General features: G+C 44.4%; 1 pseudogene; it reads right to left on the bottom strand.

Annotated features, from left to right (window-relative positions):
• Nucleotides 1-2,925: 2,925 nt before the first annotated feature.
• Nucleotides 2,926-11,228, bottom strand: part of LOC107291990 — a 15,459-nt pseudogene continuing 7,156 nt past the window's right edge.

Raw genomic sequence — 11,228 nt, 5'->3', positions numbered from 1 at the left:
CTACCTCTAATAAATATTTATAGGTTTTTGTTAAAAAAATTTCCTTCCTTAACTGTTAAAATTTTGAAAAAGTGTTTATTAAGGGTGTGTGTATGTCAAGTGTTAACATGGCATACAGAAACAAATGATTTGTACATATATGTGATGCATCAGAAAACAACAATAAGAGACATTGATCAGATGCAGGAAAAGAGAGAACACCCTTAAAATATGTTGCATCTTCCCCTTTCCCATCCAAGCTTGTTTCTTGCCAACACTCCAGGACTCCAAAATACACTCCCTGTTGTTTAGTTCATGAACAGGCTAGTCTTTGCACATTAAAAAAAAAAGGCTTTGGAGAGCCCGTTTGGTCTAGGCAGCAGGCTAGAAAATGGGAGAGTGTGAGTTCTTTGTCTCTCCTTAGGTATGAAAAACATCTGGGTGATCTTGGACCAATCTCTCTATCTCAACCCAACTCACTTCACAGGGTTGTTACTGTGGGGAAAATGGGGGTAGAAAGGAGAATTAGATATATTCACTGCCTTGAGTTATTTATTATACAAATATCAGCTTTATTAAAAAGCTAATAATGAAGCCTAAAATTCCAGTATGTAATTCTTGGAGATAAACTCCATTCAGTTGAGGAATAATATAATCTATTTTGGAAGTAAAAAATAATAGCAGAAGCAACTAAGTTATGTCCAGCCAGCTACTCACCACTATAGAATAGAATAGAATAGAATAGAATAGAATAGAATAGAATAGAATAGAATAGAATAGAATAGAATAGAATAACATTTTTTATTGGTTAAGTGAGATTGGACACACAAGGAATTTGTCTCCGGTGCATAAGCTCTCACTGTACATACAAACAACAAAGTGATAGGTCATAGATCATGTATCATAGTTACAATCATTAATCATAAGTTATAACAAGTGATAAATCATAGATACCAATAGGAGAAGGTAGGAAAGATGAGAAGATGAGAAGGATAGTATCAGTACAGCCCTACTACATGGGTAGGCATAAGACAGTGCTGTGGGAATTAAGTGTTTCACAGAGTAATGGGATAAAAAACTATCTTTGTGTCTAATTGTTTTGGAATGCAATGCCCTACGGCGGCATCCGGAGGGGAGAAGTTGAAACATTTTATGTCCAGGATGTGAGAAGTCCGTAGATATTTTCTGAGCCCTCTCTGGTTTATACAGTGTACAGATGTACAGTGCAAAGATATATATTTACAATAGTTTTTTTTAAGAGTATTGCTGGCATTCTCAGTTCAGAATAGGAATGCATACTGAGCTTGTTTGCTGCCGATACTCTGTAGACCATTCAGAGCCATGGATTTTGGTACTGGGATCCACCTTAGTTGCATCACTGAGTGCAGTTGCTTAGTTATGATCCACTATATGAAAGATCTCTATAGTAGAGATGTTCTGTTATCTCGAAAGGGATGAAGGTTTCATCCCAAAGCTTCTCCAACCACAGGTAATCCCTGGGTTGCATGGAAGTTGAGCCAGGATTGCCGTTGCTAAGCAATGCAACTGTAAAGTGCATTGTCACATGATTGCGTCCCTCAGTGACGACAATCCTGGCAGTCCTGATGGTCATTGTAACCCCAAGAAGTGTTGGTTGTTAAGTGGGAAGTGGCAGGAGTCCTAGGTAAGGAGCATAGGAATGAGGGAGGCCAGGGGAGGCACTGGAAGGGCTGGTGAAGGCCGCATGTGAGTTGGGGGAAGCCAGGGCAGTGCTTGGGAGGCCTGATGCAGGCTGCACATAAGCACAGGAAAGCCAAAGGATGGATGCTGCCATGAGGTGCAAAAGCAGGAAGACCAGGGAGACTTAACAAAGTGATTTGCAACCTGCCCTGCTGACTTCAACGTTGACTTTGCTTGTGGGAAGCTGAGGGGAAAGGTCACACATGGCAATCACCTGACCACAAGACACTGCAACTGTTGTAAGTGCAAGCCAGTTGTTAAGCACTCAAATAGCAAATCACAGAACTGTGAGGTTGCAGCAAAGGACCAGAACTCTGAGGACTGGTCCTAAGTATCATTCATTCAGCACCATTGCAATTTTGGTTGCTCAACATGTGATTGGTAAGTGAGGACTACCTGCATAAGAATCTGGTATTACAGCCACTGCTGGGAAAGACTGCAGCCTAGGACATAGTCAGAAACTCATCACTGTAATAAATAGGGCTGCTTTGACAAAAGAACCTAACTTTTGTCTGTATAAAAAAGGTGCATAATCCTATTAATTTAGTGGCCCTTTTTCTGTCCATGGCTGAATAACACATTCATACTTGGATGTTCTGCACAAGTGAGGTTTTTGCACAAAGTCTGTGCTTTTGCATCACATTACATTCGTGTAATCATGTATTTATCCTGCATTTCAGACAAATACTGCCTCCATCATTTCAGCAGGAAACCAGCTCAATCTTCTATGAACAGCTATTTGTCTTGCATGGAGGGACTCTGTGATTCTTCCACCGCTGATGAGAATTTAAGCCTAGGAATTATTTTTGCACCCAGTGACTCAGCTTAGCTATAGAATATGTGAAATAATAAAGAGCTGCTTCCAGAAATATATAATGCACAATCCTCTGTGAAATCACAATGCCCTTGCTTATTAAATGGATAATCTCTCAAGTCAAAGGAAAAAGTTGACTTACAGGACAGGTCAAAGGAGTAAAAATGGCAGCTACAAGCTTGTGGTTGAAACTCCACCCCAAAAGGGTGGGACTTCAATCACATGATTCTGATTCCATCTTGAGGGGTTTTTTTAATCACTTCCCTGGGGACACTTCTACGCAGGATCTTGGAAATCTGCATCTTAAAGGACTCCTCTATACAGGATCTTAGGATTCTGGCACAGATCCCTCCTCCAGCCCACAAAACTGAGGCAGAATACAGCTTCAATTTAGTTTGAAAGCATCAGTTTTCAATCTATTGCAAGTTTTCAACTTATGCCTTCCCAGGAATTGAGGATGTTAGCCATGGGAATGGCTTCTCAAACAGACCCCTGCTCCCAAGCCAGGCGATAGAGAGAGTCGGCCGCAGAGACCATCCTGTCTCAATATTCCAGTTCCATGTGATTTCCAGATGGGATATCTCGGACACCATACATAAGGCCCCAGCAGCAAGCCGCGATGACCCCTGTGGAGTCACTGTCTCCTGGAGGACAAGAACAACATACAGAAAAAAAAGATTATGAGTGGCTGCGATGACTCCCCAGACGCCTCTTCAGATGCTAGTTTGGAGAAAGATGAGCCAGCAGCCAAGAGCTATGAGCCAGGAGTGGAAAGGCTGAGCACAGGGGAGCAACTGGATGAGCAGCTGGCTGAGCTAGAGACAGGAGAGACACAGCTGCAGCTGGGAAGCCCAGAGGCTTCAGGTGTAGAGGGCACTCGGCTGCAATTGGTTGGTGGAGATGAAGAAGAACTACCTTCTCTTCCAGATCCGAGAGCACGTAGGGCTGAGAGGAGGCAGGCACAAAGAAGGTCAGCCAGATTACTCATGAGGAGGCAGCCTCGCCCCTCTTGATGAGCAGCACCAGGAAGCAGTTATTCAGCTCAGTAAGGGGAGTGAAATGATGTCCAGAACAACGTGTCCATTTCCTTGCTGTGTGTTCTTGCCTTTGCCCTTGCCCTGTGGATTTGCCTTTGCCTTGCCTTTGCCTTGGGGACTTGCCTTTTCCTGTGGATTTGCCTTTGCCTTAGAACTTGCTTTTTGCCTAGTGGACTGGACTTGCCTTTGCCTTGAGGATTAGGGTTGGCTTCTTGAGAGTAGCCTGTGGAACTCATTGGGATTGAGCTGGTGCTGGCACAAGGGAATACTAATTCAGGCTTGGAAACCTTAATAAAGACTCCTAACATCTGTTATGTGCATGTGAGCACAGTGTCAGCTAGTTCTAGGATCAAGCATTTTACAAGGGAAATTGTCACTCACCACCATGGTACATGGACCATCCGCAGAGCTGCTCCCAGCGCCCAGGAGGGCATTGTAGGCAATCATGGGGGCATCGTGACCACTCCGCCCAGCCCACCTATCCAGGCTGAAGGTTTTGTAGATGACATCCCGCTCGGCAGGACCGTAGGCAGCAGGAAATCGAACTGGGCCCCGACCATCACTGAGACCCCGTTCTGAGAGGTACCTAAATGTGGGATGTTTTAGTTACATTTGTGTATTCTAGTTATATGGCTGTCCAGCTCACAAATAGGGATTCTGGGAGGATGGCATAGGGCTAAAAAACAAAGTAAACAAAAGAAAAAACCCCAGCACCACATAGAATAAACAGTAAACATAATCCGATCCTCCCAAAAGTGCTTTTTCAAAAGGCAACCGGACTTTGTTTTTTCCTTGACAATATTTTGCTTCTCATCCAAGAGGCTATATAGTAAGGCTTCTTGGACGAGAAGTGAAACATCTTCAAGGAAAAAACGAAGTCCACTTGCCTTTTGAAAAAGCACTTTTGGACAACCATGACCTGGATAACTGAGAATCTCCATAGACATAATCTGATCCTCAAATCATTCCCAGGTAGACTCTTTTAACCTCTGGTTAAAACAGATATGGAAAGGATAACAGGTTCAGAGACATCTGGATTTTGGGGGAGGAATATGCTGTTCCATAGGGAAGGTGTTGTTGGGACAGAGAAGGCACAGTCCCTGGGTCCCATTTAATGACTTTGTTTCCTACCCACCTTGCTGGATCTCATGGGGCAGAGACAACTGCAGACAGGGTTGAGAAGGGATTTGTAATGGGTAACCAGTACTTTGAATTGTACCTAAAAGCTTATAGGAAGCTAGTGAAGCTTGTGATATATAGGCTTACTATAATGCATTGGTAACTTCCCACCCATCACATTCTGGTCTAATAGATGCTCCTAGATGGTCTTATTTATTTATATCCTGCCTTTATTAGTTTTATAAATAACTCACGGCAGTGAACACACAATATTTCACCTGCTTGGCTCAGGGTAAAGACGTTAATGTGTTGTTATTATTAGCACACTCATCAACTTTGACCCTTTGCTGGTAGATAACCTTACCCAGCAGCTACAAGCTGATGTTAAATAGGAGCAGAAGGAACATAAGAATCCTGAGAAACCTTGCAAATCAGGAAACTAGACGAGATTTCTCCCTCCCTGCGCACCAGGTGGAATAGCCCCAGAGGATTCCCCAAATTGGGAAAGTAGATCCTGAAAAAAATTGTTCTTCAAATTGCATCTCTCTCTCTCTCTCTCTCTCTCTCTCTCTCTCTCTCTCATCTATCACATTTCTGAACCGCCTATCTCCGCTTCTATTGTTTCCAGCTTAAATCAAGAGCCCTGCGTTCCTTGTTCCATCTCTTGTCCCAACTACTTACCATTCCCACTTCTCTTGGAAATAGGTCCAAGCTGCTATATTGGCTTCAGTCTCAACCCCAGTAGCCTGGATGCACTCCAGGGCAAGGGGCAAAGTCTTCAGCAACCCAGATCCCCAGAGCTCAAGGGGCAGCCCCTGGACAGCATAAGCAGTGAAGAGGGCCAAAGCCAGAGATCCCAGATAGCCTACACGGAGGAAGTAGAGAAAGGATGCGTCCTTCAGGACTCTATAGTCCCCTCCCCCCCTTTTTTTCCTTCTCAGTTTTTCTACAAATTAAATTTGATTCAATTACTGAAATTTACCCCAAAATTCCAAAGGTAAGGCCTGTATAACAACTTTATTCAGTCAATGACCAGCCAAACATGCAACACAAAAGTACAATCAAATGGGTGAGATAAAGTATGAACATAACAAGAGTCTCTATAATAAAAGGGTAACATAAGTTACTATGACTGATTATGTGCTATCAAATTGTTTTCTACTTCTAGTGACCACATAGATAAGAGCATGTTGGCTTTGACAATGGGTGTGTTGTGATGTTTCACAAAAATTCCCAGCACCAAAACATTAAGGAGAGAAAAGGAAACAGACAATATAGCTAAGCTCATCCCCAAAGGATTTTCATAGGACAAGAAATTTCATAGAAACTATACTATGCTTCTATGCTGGTATGTTAGTGCAAGTGTACATCTAAAATATTACAATGTATGAAGCAAACTATATATATTGCCTAAAACAAGAAAACTAAGACATAATAAAGCTGAATTGATAATTCTGGTCTGTGACTGTAACAAAAACTGATTGATTGAAAGCTGAATTGATGAATAAAAGAGAAGCACTTATTCCTGAGACCAATTATGCTTTATTTTCATTGTGGCAACACAGAGTTTGGCTACTGCACAAGAGAAGAAGGTTTTTGAATCTCTAAAAGATGATTCACATAGAAATTGTCCGCTCTTCCTAGGACTTTACATATTAGGAGCAGGTTCAAACAGAATTTTTCCAGTAAAAAGTTTGGGGAAAGTGGTTTAGCCCTATTTATTTTAGAAATCCCATTCAGATTACATCAAGGAAGATAGATAGGAAAAATATATATTGTACAGTAATTGTGATGTCATCAATCTAATAACAATCACTCATGTTTAGCAACCCCAAATCTCAGAAAACTCCAACAACACATCAAAAAAGCCAATTTTACTGCTTCAGACTCTATCACCTCATCCTGCGACATGGAAAGAAGCCTGCTCAACCTGTGTCACTACTGTAGGCCCAGCCCCAGGACAATTTTTCTGTATTGTAGAAAAGCTGCCCAGCATAAACATAATGTTTTTTTCCGGTTCCTTAAGCCCTGAGATCAGTCAGTCATACAACAATGACTCCATATGTCCCTTTACCTGCGGGGTGGTGATGCGTCATTCTTCCACTTTCTATGCTGACTTGGATCAAGGTGTTGAGATCAGAGGGGTGAGGATACCTGGAAGAGAGATTGGTTGGGAATCAGGATGATCTTGTGTTGACCTTTGATCATTCTGCTATTCCTGCTTTGCACTTGTTTTTTTCTCCATCATGTATTACCTAAGCCCAATGCACATGGATCTCATAGCTGCACCACAACCGGTTGCGTTAGGATTGAAGGGAATGTGATATCCATCTGGCTCTCCTGGACGTAACTGAGATGTTCCTAGAAGCAGGTGGAGGGAAAAAATAGCACATTGAAATGTTTACTGGCCAAATGACATTGGATTTTTAGTTAGATGTCCTTTGTCCTGGACATCGTATTTGTTTACAGAACAAAACAATAAGGTTTGTGATCTAAAATGGAAGATTTGTGTACAGCTAAAGAAACTTGACTATTTTTGTAACTGTTTTTTTTCCTTCCTGAAACTGAAAGTAAACAACATACAGCAAAATCTTTTTTCTTCTTTGATTATAGACACTAATCATATTCATTGATTATTGGAAGCCTCTTACGGCTTTTTGCATAATTTCTTTTTAAAAATGAATTTGTGATTTATGGTTTGGATCAGGGATCCCCAACCTACAGGGCATGGACCAGCATTGGGCCATGGCCTGCCAGGAACCGGGCTGCACAAGCGAGCGAAGCCCCATCTGCACATGCAAGGGATCCAGGCAGTGCAAAAAACCATGCCCCCCCCCCAAATGCAGAAAAACTGCCCTCATGGAACTGGTCCCTTGGGAGCCATTGGTTTGGATGATTAGACAGAATAGATTGTAGATATGAGAGTAATATCATGTAACTTTAGAGAGAAAGGATAAAATATATTTTACTTATTATTGTGAAAAATATCAGAAGTCACTTTATATTTCTTTTTTGTTTCTTTTCTATTTCTATTTGTTTCTGTTCTTGCACTTTTTGCTTTTGCTTTTTTCTTCCGTGCTTTGCATTGGCTCATGTTAGTTTTATCATTGTTTAAATGTTTTAATGAAAATTGTATACAAAAGTGAACAAACATATAAGTATCAACCATAACATGGCTGTTATAAATTGTGGCTCTGACTCTGAGTGGGGATAAAGGGAGTCTACAGTTTAATTATAGTTTCTATTGTACATTTGCTGTGTAACCTTAGGCTGTCACTCACTCTCACTGTAAAGGAATTTAGAGCTAACCTTGGGGAAGGGAAAGGAATGGGCAAGCTATTAAGGCAGCGGTTCTCAACCTGTGGGTCGCGACCCTTTTGGGGGTCAAACGACGCTTTCATAGGGGTCGCCTAAGACCATCGGAAAACACATATTTCCGATGGTCTTAGGAACCAAGCCACCGCTCTATCTGGCTGCCGCCGCCACCCTCCACCTCCTCCTCCACCGGCTCCTCCACCTCCAGGGCGCCCTTCTCCTCTGACAGCACCTGCTCCTGCCACCGCAGCGCCATCGCGTGCGCCCCTGACACCACCCCAGGCCGCGTCTGGCCCGCTGTTGGTGCTGCCGCTGGGCTGTTCCGCCGCTGCCACCGTTGCTGGCTGAGGTGAGCTGTGGCGCCGAGCCGGTCCCTATGCCTCCTGGTTGCCCGGCCGCGCTCCGCCCCCGGCCACTCTCCGCACCACGCCAGAACCTCCCACGCGCCGCCCAGCCCGCCTCCCTCACTGTCGGAGGCCGCCTCGGCCCTCTGGCACCCGGTGCGGCCCTGGGGCTGCCGGGCAGGAGCGGCTCCTTCCCGGCTCGCCAGGCTTCGGAAGCGGCCAGGTGGCAGGGAAGAGGGCGAGGCGGCGGCGATGCCCGCACGTCGGAGGCCAGCCGACCGGGCTGGGAGGGAAGAAGCGGCGCCTTCCGAGTGGGGGCTGTGCGGCGTGGAAAGGGGCTCCCGCGACCCCGCCGCTGCAATGGTGCTCAGGAGGCTGGAGGGGCGGGCAGGTCCCAGGGAGGCGGCTGGGAGAGGGCAAGAGGTGCCAGGATGAGGATGGGGGGCTCCAGGTTGGCGGGCACGAGAGGTCGGCCGGTGACTCCGAGGCGCACGGATCCTCCGCGTGGCTTCCGAGGCCCCGGAGGTGCAGCCGCTTGGATCTCCGCCAGGCTCTCCGCCAGAGCCTCCCCCCCTCCCCGGGCAATTGTGCGGAGTTGCTTGTGCGTCCTTGGCAGCGCCTGCGGGCAAGGCTGTGTGCCCAGGCCGAAACGCACTTTTCCTACCGCTTCTCCTCCCGTTGATCAAAGAGGCAGATGTGATTTCCCTTTCCCTGGTTCTTTTCATCTGCGCTGGAAAGGACAATTTGGGCTATTTTATTACCGGTACCTGTTGCTTGTTTTATTACTTGTTGCCTTTGCTGAACCAGGGAAAATTGGTTAAAGTGATTTTCAGGAGCTGCAGAATGCCTCCAAGTAAAGCCGCAGCAATTACCCGGCCAATTTTCCCTGCTAGGGCANTCCTTCCTTCCTTCCTTCCTTCCTTCCTTCCTTCCTTCCTTCCTTCCTTCCCCCTTCAATCTCCTTGTTTCTCCATCTCCTTCCTTTCCCCTTCAATCTTCCTTCCTTCCTTCCCCTTCCCTCCCTCCCAACATTTTTGAGCAAGGAAGAGTAAGCTTCTCCAGCGAGCATTGTTATATTGTATTTGTGATTAATCACTATGCTTTAATTATGTTCAATTCGTAACAATGAAAATACATCCTGCATATCAGATATTTACATTACGATTCATAACAGTAGGAAAATTACAGTTATGAAGTAGCAACGAAAATAGTTTTATGGTTGGGGGTCACCACAACATGAGGAACTGTATTAAAGGGTCGCGGCATTAGGAAGGTTGAGAACCACTGGGCTAGAAAGTCCTGAGTTCTTGGCCTGTCCAAACAGACAGATACCGCAGAGACCAAAACGCTATGCACTTCCAGCTTCAGATCAACGTGCCAACCTTCAACTTCAGGCACCCAGTAAACGTCAACCAATCCGCTTCAAACCCCTGTCTAAGCGGAAGCACCTGAGATTAGGCATAGTTTTGATCGTCTTGATCACTTGTCTTAGCATCCCAAGAATTAGCCTTGTAGGAGCCTGCAAGGACTTACTGACTATTGAAGATATTTGTCATGATCCAGCGATTGACCAATGTCTGAAAGCCAAAAATTGCCTTCCCCATGCATCTCACATGGGCGAAGCATGCATAGGCGAAGCATGTGAGCGCATGATTGCTGCACCCCGCAAAATCATGGACTCTATGTCGTTAAAGACACCCATACCCACACATGAAGTCCTCACTACCCTGATGACAACAGTAGCAGCCATCTTCAATACTCCATCGGTGGTTCCAGACCCTTCGGTTCTTGAGTATCCTGAGTCTTCTGCAGCTGCTGTTGTTCCTGATTCTTCAGTTCCAGCTGTTGTTCCTGAGTTTCCAGCTCTAGCTGTTCCTGAGTTTCCAGATGTTCCTGATTCTGATTCTTCAGTTCCAGCTGTTCCTGAGTTTCCAGCTTCAGCTGTTCCTGTTTTTCCAGGTTCTTTGGTTCCTGAGTATCCTGTGAATCCAGTTCCCTTTGTTCCTGAAATATTTTGGGTTCCAGTTTTTCTGTTCCAGATTTGGTTCCAGTTTCCTTTACAGGAAGAAGGCCTTGTCTCGCTGAGAGACAAGAACGCATACCAGAACTATTGGCCCATGAGACTTGCGCACAGGGCCCCACCCAAGTTTGATGAACTGGTTCGCCAAGCTGAGGTCCAGATCGTGAAGCCACGTGAGTCAGGTGGTGATCAGTCAGGCTGATCACCAATTTGGTCTCGTTGCTGACGAAGATTGAACTAGAAGATTGAACCTCAAACTATGTATTGTGTTTATGCATTGTTTGATGTCACACATTCTTATTTCTGTTACAATTGTACATGTTTTTATATTTACCTTATAGTTATGCATGTTTTGATACCATATTTTTGCCTATTTAGTCACTAGTTAGTCAACAATGAGTATTGCATGCCTTAATGCTATGTCTTTTGCTTATTTCGGTTAGTTAGTAGTGGAAATTTAAATTTCCAAGCGGGGAGTGTTCTGGATCATGTTTGGCATTTATTGGGTTAAGTGCTGTCTCCTTAAGAGATGGCTTATGGGTAATGTAGTTTAGCTAGTCAGCTATCCCATGTTAATAGGTCAGTGGGAAGAGTTTCCAAAGGGCATTGCAGGACTTCCTGGACACGAGCCAGTTTAGGAATGTCTTTGTCTGAGTTAGCATGGAGTCACCGCAGGACCCAGATAATAATAATAATAATAATAATAATAATAATAATAATAATAATAATAATAATAATAATAATAATAATAATAATAATAATAATAATAATAATAATAATAATAAAGTTGGAAGGGACCTTGGAGGTCATCGAGTCCAACCCCCTGCCCAGGCAGGAACCCTACACCATTTCAGACAAACGGCTGTCCAGTCTCTTCTTAA

The sequence above is a fragment of the Protobothrops mucrosquamatus genome, unplaced genomic scaffold (assembly GCF_001527695.2).
Source record: "Protobothrops mucrosquamatus isolate PMUCROS unplaced genomic scaffold, P.Mucros_1.0 scaffold1236, whole genome shotgun sequence".
Lineage (NCBI taxonomy): Eukaryota > Metazoa > Chordata > Lepidosauria > Squamata > Viperidae > Protobothrops > Protobothrops mucrosquamatus.
Note: the sequence above shows the minus strand (reverse complement) of the source record. Positions and strands in the feature narration are given on the sequence as shown.